The sequence below is a fragment of the Chiloscyllium punctatum genome, chromosome 38 (genome assembly GCF_047496795.1).
Source record: "Chiloscyllium punctatum isolate Juve2018m chromosome 38, sChiPun1.3, whole genome shotgun sequence".
NCBI classification, from domain to species: Eukaryota; Metazoa; Chordata; class Chondrichthyes; order Orectolobiformes; family Hemiscylliidae; genus Chiloscyllium; species Chiloscyllium punctatum.
This window is the reverse complement of record NC_092776.1, coordinates 20,069,367-20,086,701: the sequence shown is the minus strand read 5'-3', so window position 1 is coordinate 20,086,701 and position 17,335 is coordinate 20,069,367. Positions and strand designations below refer to the sequence as shown.

The 17,335-nt window shown below is 39.0% G+C and overlaps 1 long non-coding RNA gene across 1 annotated transcript in view; it reads right to left on the bottom strand.

Moving 5' to 3' along the window:
* The window catches only part of LOC140463422 (uncharacterized), a 44,065-nt gene extending 28,477 nt beyond the window's left edge, over positions 1–15,588 (bottom strand). Inside the window, exon 1 of the long non-coding RNA XR_011954677.1 lies at positions 15,349–15,588. This is a non-coding gene — a long non-coding RNA (uncharacterized lncRNA). The remainder of the gene's footprint in view (positions 1–15,348) is intronic.
* Positions 15,589–17,335: the final 1,747 nt, after the last annotated feature.

Here is a 17,335-nt window from a genome sequence, read left to right as displayed (position 1 = left end):
TAGGGAGTGCTGCTCAACAAAAAGACCTTGGAGTACAGGTTCATAGCTCCTTGAAAGTAGAGTAGGATAATGAAGAAGGTGTTTGGTATGCTTTCCTTTATTGGTCAGAGTATTGAGTACAGGAGTTGGGAGGTTGTGTTGTGGCTGAACATGTCATTGTTTAGACCACTGTTGGAATATTGTGTGCAATTCTCGTCTCCTTTTTACCAGGAGGATGGTGTGAAACTTGAAAGGGTTCAGAAAAAATGTAAAAGGCTGTTGCCTCGGTTGGAGGATTTGAGCTATAGGGAGAGGTTGAAAAGGCTGGGGCTGTTTTCCTTGGAGCATCAGGGGCTGACGAGTGACCTTACAGAAGTTTATAAAATCATGAAGGGCATGGATAGGATAAATAGACAAGGTCTTTTCCCTTGGGTCGGGAGTCCAGAACTAGAGGGCATAGGGTGAGAGGGGAAAGATATGAAAGAGACCTAAGGAGCAACTATTTCACACAGAGGGTGGTACGTGTATGGAATGAGCTGCCAAAAGAAGTGGTGGAGGTTGGTACAATTACAATATTTATCTGGATGGGTATATGAAAAGAAAGGGTTTCAAGGGATATGGACCAGGTGCTGGCAAGTGGGACGAGATTAGGTTGGGATATCTGGTTGACATGGACAAGTTGGACCAAAGGGTCTTTTTTTGTGCTGCACATCTCTATGACTCTATGACTCTTTGACTGTTCTAATATAGTAACATCACATAAACACACCCTTCGCAAAGGCAAATTCAGTGAAATAGATTGTCTCACATACAATTCTCCAATTCAGGAGGAAAGAATATCAAGAGAAAACTCTGAGACAGAGAGAGAGAGAGACAGCGTGAACTCAAGTGTTTTGCTGTAGCAGGAAGAGATGTACAGCAGTTTTCAAACCCCAACACTTCCTGAAAGTTAAACTAAAATCCTTGTTCTGTGGAAGCTTGACCCCACCCCTTTATGCTGCTTCTATTGTTCAAACTTAAAAAAAACCTCGAGGCCTCATAAGCTGTTTATTTTATCAGCTTGTGACAGACTCGTTACCTCTGTCTCAAACTCTATTCATAAAAAAATCCAGGACAAAATACATCTCACAAAGCCAATATATCATCACACTATTCCTGCAAACCAGATGTAATTTTTAACCCTTTTACATAAACATGTTGGCTACTTAATTAGTGCACAGCAAATGGGGAGAAAAGGTCAACTGTCAAAGTTAGTAGATAATACATTGTCCCTGTGCAAAAGAGTTATTCCTGTTATAAAGGTGCTGATACCCACAATTGCTATATGAGGATAACTCACAATTGTGTAAACAGTGCCACCTGTCGGTCAGACGTTGTATACAAGTAATGTTACTAATTACGCCATACATTTCCAATATAAATCTCCTGATGCGGTTTACCCTTGCATGAAATCAAAAGTAAACATAAGATTTTCAAGTTAAGTAATAGCAGAACTGAGGGAGATCACTTTCTCTTCTCTGTTAACTTCAAAAATTATTAGATGGTACAAGGCATATTAGATTACATGTTTAACTCCATTTACATTATTCCCAGTGGATTTAGTTCAGGAAAGCAGCCCTGTTGTACCATTATCCATTCACTGAATAAGCCATCTTGTGGCTATAGGGAATATGACATGTAACAAAGCTGTATTTTTTAAAAATGAAAATGATTTTGTTACACAAGACTATATGGGAATGACTGTTACAGAAGTAAAACAATTTAAACTTCAAGTTATGCATTTATTGTAGCACATGATTTTAGTTATAATGAAACTTTTTCTAATACTCCAACAGCTTTATTATTGCAATGCAATGTTCGAATTTATTGCAACATCATTCTGAACAATGTCATTCAAGGGTCATTTCAGAGGAGTTACAACAAAATGCCAAAACTTCCAGTTGTTGGTAACATGCCCCACTGATCTTATAGGAACGAATGAGCACCGATCATTTACTGTGAATCAGAAGCATAGGGTGAAGACTTGTCACTGGGTTATAAGATCCAGAGCAATTTATTACCAGAATTTAAATTGCTAGCAAAGCTTTCAACAACATTAATTCAATATGGAAGCACTGTTTGTGTTAATATATGTAATCAGAAATTGAATTGCTGTCCAGGGTTTTTTTGATGTATCCTTTTCTGGATGCAACATCAAACACTTGTAGAGGATGACAAGGGCAGGTTCAAGTAACTGGTGGCAGAGTGAAGAGGTGAGGCAGGACTTGTGTGATGCTGACCTGCCTTTATTTATATTACCATGGATTACTAATGGAAGAGTTGAGATAAGAGGGGCATTTTTAGAATGGCAACCTGTGAAGAGTCGCAGGAATCAGTGCTTGGGCCACAATCCTTTTTCAGTATATATTCATAGCCTGGATAATGGAAATTAATTTATCACCACAAAGTTTGTGGATGACACAAAAATAGGTGGGAATGCTTAGTACTCCCTCAGTACAAATATTCACAGGTGAAGTGAGTAGATGAAACCTTAGCAGATAGAATATACTATGGAAAAATCTGAGGTTTCACACTTCTGCATAAAGAACAGAAGAGCTGTATATTATTTAAATATAGAAAGCTGCAGCACAGAAAGATTTGGGCTGTCCTTGTGCAAAAATCACAAAAAAGCTGGTATTCATGTCCTGCAGTTGTAAGGAAAGCAAATGGAATGTTGACATTTATTTCAAAGAGAATGAGGTACAAAAATGAAGTTTGCTGAAACTATGCATGGTACATGCCATACCTAGAATTCTATGAGCAGTTTTAATCACCTTATCAATGGAAAGATATACTAGCATTATAGGCAGTCCTGAGAAGGTTCGCTACCTTGATCCTTGTGAAAGAATTGCCTTATAAGGAGAGCATGAGTAGATTAGGCCTGTGCTCATTGGAAGTTACAAGAACAAGAGGTGACATTAGAGGGCTTGACTGAGTAATTCCTAAATGTTCTTCCCCATTGTGTTAAAGGCTAGTGCAAGACAACATAACCAGAGAGGAATAAGTCACCCAGTTAGAACAAATGCAAAGAGGAATTTCTTCCCTCAGAGACTAGTGACTGTTTGGAATTTTTTACCTGAGAGAGCTGTAGTGGTTGGATAGTTAAATATATTAAAGACAAGTTTTTAATCAGTAAGTGAATCAACGGATGGGGAAAAAGGCAAGAACATGGAGTCAAATCAATCATACTCTAAATGAACGGCAGAACAAGCTCACTGGGCTGAATGGGCTACATCTGTTCCTACATCTTCTTGTCCTGAGGATCCATATTGAAAAAAACTGAAGGAAGAATGGCTTACAAGGAAAGAAATGACTGAAGAAGGTTGCCTGAGTTATACAGTTATGCACACTGAGTGCCACCTTTCTCAAATACAGGGCAGAAGGCCAGATTGACATAAATTTAAAACTTGCCAAGAGTAGGAAAATTAAGAAAAGTGCCTGATTTGTTGGTGATCTCAATTCCACTTTCTTGTCTTCCGTCCCTGTCCTCCCATAACCGTTGACACCCTTGTTTATCAATATCTATTTAATGCATGTTTGGATCTCCACGCACATGCCTTACTTTTCCAGTTGGCCTCTCACAATTCAAGCCCACACATTACAAGGTCCTTTCACCTCTTGGCTTTTTTGTTTCATTGTCGATTGTGGGCTGAATACCAAATGCTGCTTCCACTTTACCGCCAGTAACAGTTGCCTCATTCCAAATTGTGGCTGTAGTTGGCATAGTGACTTTTAACTTTCATAGTTTATCTTAATTCTTATCATGTTTTCATAAAACTTATGAAAGTATTCATATGCATTTAGCTAATTTATCTGATTGAATTGCTCCCAAGTATATCTAGATTCCACCCATACAGACCTATTAAATAACTGCTTAAGAAACAAGTCCTGTATATACTTTAGAAATCACATTTCCTTTCTCTCCCAATTGTGAATAAAATCCCCAAAACAATGTAACGTGAGGGCTTGGATTGTGAGAGGCCATCTGGAAAATTAAGGCATGGAGATCCAAACATGGATTAAATAGATATTGATAGACAAGGGTGTCAATGCTTATGGGTGGATGGTGGCTCATTGGTTGCCTCAGAGCGCCAGAGACCCAGCTTTGATTCCCACCTCAGGCAACTGTCTGTATGGAGTTTGCACAATCTCCCTATGTCTGCGTAGGTTTACTCTGGGTGCTCCGGTTTCCTCCCACAATCCAAAGATGTGCAAGTCAGGTGAACTGGCTGTGCTAAATTGTCCATAGTGTTTAGGGTAAACGTAGGGGAATGGGTCTGGGTGGGTTATTCTCCGGAGAGTCGGTGTGGATTTGTTGGGCGGAAAGGCCTGGTTCCATACTGTAGGGAATCTAATCTAAATAATTCTGTTATTCCCACAATGGTCTCCTGTTTGACTGCAGATTTCCTCTTTACTTTTGTCTAGTACAGAGACATTTAATAGACCCTTGTTAGTGTAGAAAGTACTTTTCATCTTTGCTCTCCAACTATTATGACCACCTTTATCACTCCCTTATCTACATTGACCTTCACTAAAGGATTTAAGCCAATAACGTCATTTGCAATTTCCCCTTTTCTATCCTTCTTAAATAAATTTTGTCCTGTCAGGTATTTTGAGTGGAAGATCATTCATATATTTGTCTAGAACATGTTATTGTAATGATGATGAAACTACAAGCACTCACTGTATATAAGGCTAGCACCAACTTCTGCTATATGTACAGTTAAACAATGAAATCTTGAAGTTGCTGTTAATAATACCTTGCATCTCACAAGGCTGCATTGCTGCATTCCTTGCAGATGTAATCAATGTAAAATTAGTGATTGACGTGAGCTTCAAACTTTTGGACACAAGTTTTGTTACAAGAACACTGTCTTGCTGAATGTGATGTAACTGAGATTTTAATGCCATATGAAGGCGTAATTGCTATAAATCAACCTCTCTGCTCCTGAAAGTTTAATTATATGTATTGAATGTTATTCTCATACAAGAATACTTAAAAGTTGCATTACAGTTGAAATCTGTTTATAATATTTCAGTTTCTATCTTAAACTTTATGCTCTTTCACTTTCTATAGGATGTCCTAAAGTGTGAATTACAATCCTGCGAACTAACTGCTTCATGTTTATATGAAATCTTCTGTCTGATGGTGCAATGAGTTCAGTTACAAAGTAAAGATGCTTTGGATACTGGAGTGTGAAATAAAAACAGGCAGTGCTGGAAATACTGAACAGGTCGGGAAGTACCTGTGAAGAGAGAACTAGAGTTGCCCTTTTGTTAGAGTTATTATGCTTGATCAACCTGCCTGTTGCCTGTACTGTTGCTAGATGGCGCCAGATTCAAAGTCACATCAAAATAGAGGAAATTAAAACTTGAGAACCTGTTAACTCTTTTTTGACAGTTTTATTGAAGTCAGTGATGCGTCCCTTCTCCTTGCTGCTTTTTACAAAACTTGGTCGATAATAACTTATTACATGAATTGTTTAGTGAGTTCGGTATTAAAAATGCAAATAATCTGGGAACAAATGAGATGAGAGTTATATGAAGATCAGCTGAATGCATACAAAGTTTGGTTCGGCCACATTTGGAATACTGCATGCAGTTCTGGTCGCCACATTACCTAAAGGATGTGGATGCTTTGGAGAGGATGCAGAGGGGTTTCACCAGGAAGTTGCCTGGTGTGGAGGGTGCTAGCTATGAAGAAAGGTTAAGTAGTTTAGGATTATTTTCATGAGAATGACGGAGGTTGAGGGGGGACCTGACAGAGGTCTACAAAATCCTGAGAGGTATAGACAGGGTGGATAGCAAGAAGCTTTTTCCCAGAGTGAGGGATTCAATTACTAGGGGTCATGAGTTTAAGGCGAGAGGAGAAAAGTCAAGGGAGATATGCATGGAAAGTTCTTTACACAGAGGGTGGTGGGTGGCTAGAATGCGTTGCCAGCAGAGGTGGTAGAGGCAGGCACAATAACATCATTTAAGATGTATCGAGACAGATACGTGAATAAGCAGGGAGCAGAGGGATACAGACCCTTAGAAAATAGGTGAATGGTTTAGATAGAGGATCAGGATCGATGCAGGCTTAGAGGGCTGAAGGGCCTGTTCCTGTGCTGTAATTTTCTTTGTTCTTTGTTCTTTGTTCTTTTTTCTTTGTAAAGAAGCCAAGATCAGTTCATCAGAAGAACCTTTGCATAAACAGTGAAACTCATGCTAACCTTAGTCTGGAATATGGTGAAAGTGCATCCATGCGTGGAAATGAGTTATTCAGAGTGGGGCATATAAGACACCAATGCAGAGAGAGCTGACAGTCAGGGTCTGACAGCAGAGGAGATGGACATGCTCAGTAGATTGCACAAGGTCAGAGGTTGCAGAAAATAAAAGTGGTTACCCAGGATTCCTGCAGGTTATGGATCAAGGAATGTCCTTTTGCATATTATTTGCATGTTCTAGTGCTGCTACACAGTTGTACTCTCATATCATCAAGGCTGGTGAAAGGCTGCTGATTTTCATTGAGAGCCCTGCAGAGGTCATATGAGACATCCTTGAGCAGCTATAGGCCTAGAAAGCTTGACTTTGGACAGCACTCTAGACAACAGAATTGTGGGCTAACAGATTGACAGGCAACAGCAACGGATATTGGTGGAGTGACAGTGACAGGAGAGTGAATACTTGTAACCCTGAGAAAGGCCAACACTTTCATACCCCAGTGTGACACAGTTAGTTGGTTGCAGCACTGATTGCTGGGATGCTATGAAATCCTGATAGCTCTGAGGACCACGTGATGATGCAGGATGAGCTAGGTGAGATTTCATGTGCTCATGCTGAGTCTCCACTGCAGCATTTGGGTGTCAAGTAACATTTGCATGTGATATGATGGAATCTGAGACATTGGCCATCAGGCTGCATCATGATGGGGTCCACATTTGTTTACATGGAGTTAGCCACCAGTCACGTCACGCATTGGACAGGAGGGGACCCTAGCTCTCTGCAAAGGCCTGTACCATGTCAGCCTCAAAAACACATGTCAACTGCATCAAGAGCATGTATCCTGGTGGAGCAGGTTTGTTTTCTTAAGATCAGCTGAAAAACTTTCACAATTTTTTCCTTGTAGCTGCAGCAGCAAGCTGGTCTCCTGTCGGCAGCTCAGGTGCAAAGAGGAACTTACCCAAGAGGCTGAGCATCTCAGCACCACACCAGAAAGTCATGCTCCCCCTTTCCAAATCCCACCTTTGATGTCACAAGCTGAAGGTACACCATGGTGCATTACCTTCAGTTGAATGATAGGCAAATGACTTTTAGTGAGTTCCAGTTTTATACCTGATCTACTTCTCCCCTACCAAGTACCCTAAGTTCCCCTAATTCTCCCTCTCCAAGATTCTAGGGTGCCCCCAGCCGTCCTGTCATCTCAATGACTCACTTTAGCACCTGTCCCACACCAACTCTCCTGGTATCCCTGTCACTCCTCCAGGAACCTCGTCCATCACTGGCACCTCTCCCTTCCCATATCCACTCCCTGCATCCCCAAACCCACTGCTAGCTTACTCCAGCTCCTGAATTCCTTTTCATCCTACTATCATCCTTCAGGTTCTCTTCACCTCAGTTTCTCAGTCTGTATGGTGCAAGGGTGATTAGGATGTCACGACCTGATTGTATGACAGTTGACCCATTAGTTTGCTAAGGGTGAGATTCCACCCTGTTCTGGGTAGAGGTCCCACTGCTGACAAGTGCCTGCAACCAAACATGCAGCTCCAGTAGCACCCCAGGGAGTGACAGCACCAGCAATCCTCAATTACGTTAATCAATGGGTCGAGGTTAGAATGTGAATGGGGCTGTTTCACCAGAACAAGGCTGGAGATATCAGTGAGGTATGACCAGGAGCCATGAGGAGGAACTTTCCATGGTGGATAATATCATACAGGGGGCCTCCTTTGAGCACAAAGTCAATAGGGTTCACTTGGTTGGCGGTGCAATGTGATGTGGGCATCCTTCCCCTTCTCACCCACCTCCCACAAACCCCCACACTGGTAAAATACCAGCATCAACAACATGAGAATCATCAGACCATTAATTGGCCACTTTAAAGCTTCATTCAGCTCAAGGGCAAATGGGCCATTTGAAATAGACCTTGGCATGAAACATGCCAGCAGTGCTGGGTTTGCTACAGGCACAAATACTTCCTATACTTCCCAATTTTATTGCTCACACTTCTAGCCACCCAATCCAACAATGGGAGGGGTGGATGTGTAAAATTCCACCTGTGGTGTTTGAGGATTAATTCACTGATCTTAACCATTCTAGTGAAAACAAGTAACTCATGTATTAGCTTTTAAGTGCAGCAAATTAATTGATAGACAATCAGGATATTGTGGACTATAATTACACAGGCAACTGGTGGGTTTCTGCATGGGCAAAGCTATTTATAATAGATTGCCATGACATACTTCAGATTGATGAATAATGCATTTGGTCTCTCAATCAGTCAACATTTGACACTGGGAAGAAATTAATCATAAATGATAATTTAAAAAAAACTTAAATTTCTCCTTGATCCCCAACACTGATCAAAGAAAACCCAAATTTAAAATTACCATTGTTTAACCTCAAAGTACACAATTTACATTCACTCTGCCCCAACAGTATTTGATACAATATATTCAGTTGAATGTTCTATTATCTTTATTTCACTCGTATAATTATTGGTTTATTTCATATTAAATATTTGCCAATCTAATTTCAAAAATGCTAGCCAATACTACATCACCTATTGTCAATGGAAATCAAATCAGCAGATGAACTATTTTATGTCTAAAAATCTTCTTTTTTCTAATTCTTTGCTGAGAAAAATATATGTGAGGCATTGCATTTTGGTACAACAAGCAAGGGTAGGGCTTATACAATTAATGGTAGGGTCTTGGGTAGTGTTGTAGAACAGAGGGACCTAGAGGTGCAAGTACATAATTCTTTGAAATTTATATCACATGTAGACAGGATGGTTTAAAAGGTGTTTAGTATGCTTGCCTTCATTGCTCAGACTTTTGAGTATAGGAGTTGGGACATCAAGTTGAGAGTGTACAGCACATTGGTGTGACCTCTTCTGGAATACTGTGTGCAGTCCTGGTTTCCCTGTTATTGGAAGGATATTACTAAATTGGAGAGGGTTCAGAAACAATTTACCAGGATGTTGCTGGGAATGGAAGCTTTGAGTTATAAGGCTGGGATATAGTCTGGGAATCTTCTCATTGGAACATAGGAGGTTGAGAGTGACCTTGGAGACGTTGATAAAGTTATGAGAGGCATAGGCAAGTGAATGGAAAGGGTCTTTTCTCTAGAGTGGGAAAGTTCAAAACTGGGGGGCATATTTTTAAGCTGAGTGGAGAATGTTTTAAAAAGGACATAAGGGGCAACTTCTTTAAACAGAGAGTGTTTCATGTTTGAAATGAATGTCCTGAGGAAATGGTGGATGTGGGTACGATTAGAATATTTAAAACACATTTGGATAAGTACATGAATAAGAAAGGTTTGGAGGGATAAGGGCCAGGACCAGGCAGGTGGGACTAGTTTAGTTTGGGATTGTGTTTGGTATGGACTGGTTGGACCGAAGGGCCTATTTTTTTTTGCTGTATGTCTCTGAGACTGTATAAGTACATCAAAAGCAAGTTCAGCATTTGTTGCCCATTCCTAATTATCTTTGAAAAAGTGATGGTGATTTGCCTTTTTGAACTGCAGTAATCCATCTAATGTGCATACACCCAGAATGTACTGTTCAGAAGGAGTTCCATGATTTTGAGCAAGTTGCAGTGAACAGTGATATAGGTCCATGTCAGGACAGTATGCATCAGCTGGTGATGTCCTCATGTATCTGCTATTCCTCTACTTGGTTGAACTTGCAGGATTTGCTGTCACAGGAAGCTTAGAGAGTAACAGCAGTATATCTTGGAGTTGGCAGCACTCATTGCTGTGTGCCATAGTAGAGTAAGAGAATGTTGAAGTTGGGAAGGTGCTGTTTAGAGAACATTTCATGAGTGCTTTTGAAACTACATTTACCAAGATAGCAGAGATAATTGTATCACACAACTAATCTGTGGAGTATCTTACATTTAATTATATTTTACTCCTGAGATTTTGCAAGCTTGCACACATAACACAGACTTCCCTCAATACTCTGTGGACTGCTTCCCTGCAACCAATCATCCACAGAATGGACATCATTCATCACAAACTGTACATGGAAGGATCAACAGATCCAGAGGATGTACCACTCATTCAATATATTAGACAGAACATTCTGTGGGGTTGATTACTTCTGTACCTGAATTCCTGATATGAGCTCATTGTTCAAAGCACTGTGTTAGGAGTAGGATTTCATAAAATTAGTTGTCTGGTCTAATTATTATAATTAATTTAAAAGGACAGAAAATTTAAATGTAGCAGGCAATTTTGCATCTGTAGTGACATGTATCAATTTTGGCACAATTGCAGCCAGTATAAAATCTTCAAAAAACTTGGTCTTTGGAAAAAATAAAGAAATATACACTTTGGTTAAAGGTTTTGATGTGCAGAGTTTTAAGATATAATTACAACTATCCTATCATTTTTGAGCCTATTGAGCAAATGGAAATGTATCAATAAGTAACAAGTTTTGAAAAAGTATGACTTAGCAACAAAATTATTCAGTAAATTGTGTCTATATACTGTGATAGAAACTTAAAGTTAAATGCTAAGTTAGCTGGAATGTTTTATTGCTGCAGAATTACAACAGGTACTCAGATTAGGTTTCTACTGCTTGAAAAAATTATTAATGGTAGCATTTTTTTTCTCCCATTAGGATATTTATCAGGGCATTTTCATCAGCAGTTATCAGTAATTGATTTTATAATGTGCATTCGTGCCAGCAGAAAGCTGGCATAATAACTATAATTGTTTTTTTTTCTAAAATTGCTGTTATCGACCAACATCTTTGCCAAAGTATCCCATTATTAATTAGAAAGTACAAACCTAAATGCAAGTGCCAAGATCAATTTGGGTATCCACTGTAGTTTACTTGCAGTAGTAAACTGTATCCACTATAGCTGTAGTATGAAGGGGCACCATTAAAGTTGATAAAATACTGTGTACTCTAACTGATTGTCATACTTAATTAGTTTCCACAAGTTTAAAAGACACAATGTTACAACTACATTTTAAGATGATCTTTAAAATATGATTCTATTTTATTTCAATGATTATCAGTCTGCAATTATTTGGGAGAAATTTGTCAGTATCTGTCATCACATTTTTATTGAACAGAGCTAAACTCTTACCCCCCTCCACAACATCATATATAATTCCAGTCATTTTATGTATGGTAGGTCCTTAGAGCAAAAATATATATTTTAGTCGAAAAATATTTAATTCTCAAAACATATTGACACAAATAGGTATCATAGCTAGTGACCCCAGCCTTCAGATTTTTTAAATCAGTGATGTACTATTGAGGGCAGACAGAACAAAAATCTCTCAACTCCCATCAATAAGACTTCAAGAAAAGCACTGCAAGAAAGAAGTAACTTTAAAATATTTGCCTTAGTTTATTGAAAGATTAGGTACATTTTTAAATAATCAAACCTCCAATCAGTTTTGGAGCTTTAACTAAATGCTGAGACGCCATAACACGAAATTTCAAGATGGAAACAAATTTTGAAAAAAAAAGTCAATCACAGTATAGTTCCATTAAATATAAAAAAAATTGTTGATGGTCCTCAATTACTGATGAGCATTGTCATAATATCAAGTCTGCTAAATGTTGTGCACATTTCTCAACATGTATTCTATAGTACTTTAAGTATTCTGGTTTATGTCCCCTCGAAGCTTGTAAAACATTTGTATAAGATAGTTTCTAGATCGATGAATTGGCACAATGTGTGTACTATATGAATATGTTAGTCCAATACCTGAGAACCTGTGCCTAAACAATTTTTAATTTGAAATTGAATTTTCTTCTTGAAGACAGCTGTTTTGACAAGTATTGTTGCCTCAGTATGATTGATTTACTTATTTTTATGATTCCCAGACTATTTCATCCAACCATTTCTATCCAGCTGCAACAAAAATATTCTGCCGACACTTTTTTTATTATTCTTATGAATTGCAAGCATTATTTGTTTATTCAGTTAGTATCTTTAAAATTTTGAAACTTCATGTTGTTCGCTTCATTGAGACAATCTCCAAAGGAAAAACTGAAACTACATCAAAAGAGAGCACGCTTTTATTACAGATCCAGCATTTTGAGATACACTAAATGCCTTCTTGCACTATAGGTTGCTCTGCTTGGTTGGTTGTGATTAATTCAAAACAAGTGTTTCAAGCTTATCGGGTGTTTAGCTAAATTCAAACAGCCTACTAATGCAGCTTAGTTAAACTGAGCCTTACGTGAAGAAATTGTAAACACTATTAATTTCCAATTCTGTAGGTATACAAGATCATTTATTTCATTATTTACATTACAGAGGTATTATCAATTGCTATATCTCAGACACCCCATGATAAATCTTTCCTTAGCTGTAAACAATTAGATTATAAACCTGGTTGTCTATAAAACATGTGTTCACCACATGATTTTACAAACTCTCAGGAAGGTTTCTCCAGATCAGTGGACCTGATTCTAATCAGCAGCCAATGGTCTTTAAAAGGGCATTGTCTTGATGAAAACTACTCTTAGAGTTGGGAAGGGAATTGAGGCTAAAAGTGATAGTTTTATTGTAATTGTATCATTTGCCAGTCATGTAATATGTCCATTGTTTGGAAGGAAAATCTAAGTACATTTGTTAAACACTTTTTTTGACATTAAGCTAACAATAATATATCCAATACTTAGATAACCTATTTATACCCAAAATAACCTATTAAGTTATCAGCTGTGGATCAGTTTGTAGCACTCATACCCCAGAGTCACAAGGTTCCAATTTATTCCAGGTATTGAGGATGAAAATCAAGATTGACTTTGCAGTGGGGTGTGAAGAAAATACCACATTTCTGAAGGTGCAAATTCTCAGAAAAGCTGTTGAGCTGGGGCAAAAGAATATATAAGATCCTACAGCATTATTTGAAGAGCATTGAGTTAACTTTGGTGCCATGCCTAATATATACTCCACTATCAACATTACAAAAGTTCGTTATTACATTGTTGTTTGTTTGGACTTGCTGTGTGAAAATTTGAACTTGTGTTTCCTACTTGCACTTCAGAAGTACTCATTTTATGTGAAGCACTTTGAGCCAACAGATGGTTGTGAAAAACTTTACATAAATGCAAGTCTTTGTTTTTAAGCATTCTCTGTGGGCAACTGATTTCTAAAGAGAACATTGATGACAACACACTTTCTACTGATATAGGAATAAAATTATGATATATTTTTGACTACCACCCTTTTCACTCATAGCCCTGAGTTTTATAAATTATTGCCAATAATTCCTATGAACCAGCAGAAATAAAATTAACTTTTATCCTAATCACTAATATAATTATACCCATAATGACAAAAGAGATGTTATCTCAAAATTCCATTACTAGTTGAAATTTAATTTCATAAATTAATTGTTATGAGTTGAATCCAGTCGATTGTCAATAGAACCATGGAAGTACTCCTGTGAAATTGTGACTAATTTGAGTCAATATTTTTGCATTTTCTTTATGTTAGGGAAACTTTTTTTTCCCAAAAGAATGAAGTGTTGCAGACACTTACATGACAGATCTAGGTAACTCGTATTTTGTACAGTAATAATTGTAGCTCTGTTTATCCCGCAACATTGTAGTTTCTTTTAACAAAACTCCTTCAGGACTCAGATATGGTTAGTTGATGGGAATTATAATACCTCCTTCATGGTATTGAAACGTTACCATAATTCTGTTTGCAAGATTTGTGTAGCATTGAGATCTTAGATACAATAACAGCCAGCCTTGCTGCCATGAGGCACTCTTTAAGCAGATAATTTTTCATTTTTGTTAAATAATGGTATTTTCTTAACAGAGGCTGGTGTTTTGCATCCTCCCGTTTACACACGTTTTATTTCGACCGCCTCTCAATCTACACCAAAAAACCCCGATGATAAACCTTCGACTGAGAGAGAGAAAACGTTTTATTTCCTTCTGCAATGATGGGACCTTATGGTCCAGCATGTTGAAAGTTGCTCGTTGCAGTTGGTTGGACTCAATATGTTTTTCTGAGTTAACACCTAAACTTCGTGTTTGTTTCACGTCATCTAACATACAAACACACACACACACACACACATTCACCACTTGTTAAAGGCCAGTAACAATCCCAATTCAGACACACTTTTAAAGAAGTTAACGTCCATCAGGCAGTAAAGATGTTGCTAGTGTGAATGCCATCGACTTATCCCTCTCCAAGAAAATGCGTTAATATCGTGGATGTGGTGCTGCACACTTGGGAGTTATTTTTTTAAAAAGAGAGGCAGATCCTTCGTTTGTCAGTGGATTTTGGGTGGTTACGTGACTATTTCGGCTCAATTAATTTTTATCCACGGTCCCGGGTTTAATCTTTCAGCTTTGAAGCCAGTCTCTTGACCAACTACCGCCAAAGTGAGACAGAATCCTGTTAATTAATAAGCTTCAGGTTATATGTGGAGCAGTTACATTGGAGCGCAGAGTGAATATATAACCTTGTACCCGTGATTCCCCCAGTTTGTATTTTATTGCTTTAAGAATAGATACTATTTTTATAATAATCAAAGAAACCGAAAAGCAAACAATAACATGAATCTGAAGATGTCTCTCAATCATTAACGCAAATAATTAGAAGTTTGGAGTTGATCAAACCAAGAAAATACAATGTCCTGCCGCAAAGGTAAGCGCTAGCCAAGAATGTTTAATCGCCTGTTTATGCTTTCCATGACATTTTGATGGTCAGTTTTGTGTACACAACAGAATACATTCATCCTCTTTTTCAAAGGAACAATTTGCATAACCAAGATAGCTTAGAAACTTGAAAAGCTTTTAAAAATCGAAACCCCAATTGTCTGGGCTGTCGTTTAACGTTAATGAGCAAATGGAAAGGTGCAATTCAATTCTCTACTAGAATACCGTACCATTATCAATGGGTAATCTTCCCCGGACACTGTTATGTTCCACCAATTATTTACTTTAACCGTGTTTCATAAGGACTCTTTCAGTTAAAATTAGTTAATCATAATTTCCTGAGACACGCGGCAAGCAATGTGAAACTTATTGGAAACTAGTTTATGAACAAGGCCATCATAAATCTCGTCAAACAATAAAAGTAACAACCTCGTGATATATCTGATGTTTGGCAGATTACGTTAGAAAAAAAAACTCACCACAAAATACCGGTATTTTCTCAAGAGTGTAGACAAAATTCCTATCAATGTGTTCGCTTTCAAAAATACAGCCAACTGTCTTCCACTGGTGATAAAGGTGATTTAGTATTTCATAACTGAAACCTTTTATGACCGCTAATCTGATCTCTTGACGCAGAACCTTATGTTCCTGCTGTCTTTGCAGCTTCGACTTTTTGACTGCTCGTTCCCAACATATTTGTGTTTAAAGTGAAAGAAAGAACCAAGAATGGTAGTGGATTCACCTCCCCTCCCCCCCCCCCCCCCCGCCCCCACTCCCCCACAGACATGAACCATGACAATGTCTTGCTACTGAGAGTAAATGAAACTATACTGAAAACTGTAAGAAGGTAAATTGCTCTCGCACAGATCACTATCACTGATAGGGTTGGAATTGTCCAATTTGTTCTGAAATATAAACAAATCCTGATAGCCTGCGGGCGATGGGCAGATTTTATTTCGGGTTGTAACTGACTGATGAATTACTCGTAACCCAGGTGCCTTTTGGCCAGCTCAGACACCGTAAGCCTTCACATTAGTCGCGGGAGATCGGTGGACAAGCGGGTGACGTCATGGCCTGTTTCCGACTGTATGGGAGGGAGATGGGAGTCGAGGAACATTTCCTCTGAGACCCAAATACACTCAAAACGAAGTCAACTCTGTGATTGTTGAACTCTATACTGTGAGGGACAGCATCGGGCATTCTCAGGAAGAGAATTGGAACCGCTGTCCCTGAGCAAACTGTGCTGTCAGTGAAAAGGGCAAACACGGAAGTATCCTGGAAGCCGAGTTTGGGATATGGACATTTACCCGGAACTTTGAGGAACGGAGTAGCCCAATCACAGCCGGTCAAACACTGGACAAAGTGTGCACACTTCCTTGGAGAAACTTTAAAACAGAGACAAGGATTTCGATGTTGAGCAGTTTCAGATCTTCTCTCACAAAAAAGCTTAAACTTTTCTGTAATCTTTACGGTACATTTAAAGCGGAGACTGGTTACATTTATTATTCTAATAACCCCCCCCCCCCCCCGCCCTCAGTCAATGAACGAAGGGACGCTGACTACTGATTAGAAACGGCTTCTAACGTGCAGATATTTGATCAAAAACACATGTTAGCCATACAACAGAGAGAGAAAAATCAAAACCTCTTCTGTCTGTCTTTAAGCAAGACATCGTCACTCGGGAGAATGTTATTTCTGCTTCACGTAGTCCCTGTTCATCGCCGGTCTCGTAAATCCCTCGTGAAACGTGCACGATTGGGCGAGAGGGGGAGTAAAGGTCAATTCCTCCCATGAAAACCTCCGCTGACCTTTCACTGGATCGGGTGTCGATCCACTCGATCCATCGGTTTACTTTGACCGGAGTAAAGGCCAAAACGTCTCTCTTAAGTTTCCAAAGATAAAACAAAACACGATGAAAATGTGCACATTTTGCAGCCACCTTCCCCCATCCCACCAAAGCATTGAAACCTTGCGGCGAGAGAACGGTGAACTTGACTGGGTCAGTAGAGAAATGAGCGAGTTTTTCAGCGTCTTGCCGACACACTCAGGGTGAGCTGCTCTCGGCAACTTGTGTTTCTGTGGGTTGAAGGACTCTCACCGGCTGGAACGGTTCTGTCCCGGCCCTGTGCTCCTGTAGTGCTTGTTAAACAGTGAATTTCGCTGTTACTCATCTCCAATTCGGTTTAACTCCGCCGTACTTAGGAAATGTACTAACGTTGAGCAAAACACCCGAATTTACACCACAATCAATTGTTTAACATTTCCTTAATCGAGCAAGTGGAACAGAAAAAGTATCTATAATACTGAACAATGTCTCTCATGCCTGAAGAATAACCATAGAATCCCTACAGTGTGGAAACAGGCCCTTCGGCCCAACGAGTCCACACCAACCCTCTGAGGGACAACCACCCAGACCCTATTGGTCCACATTCACCCCTGACCAATGCACCTAATCTACATATTCCT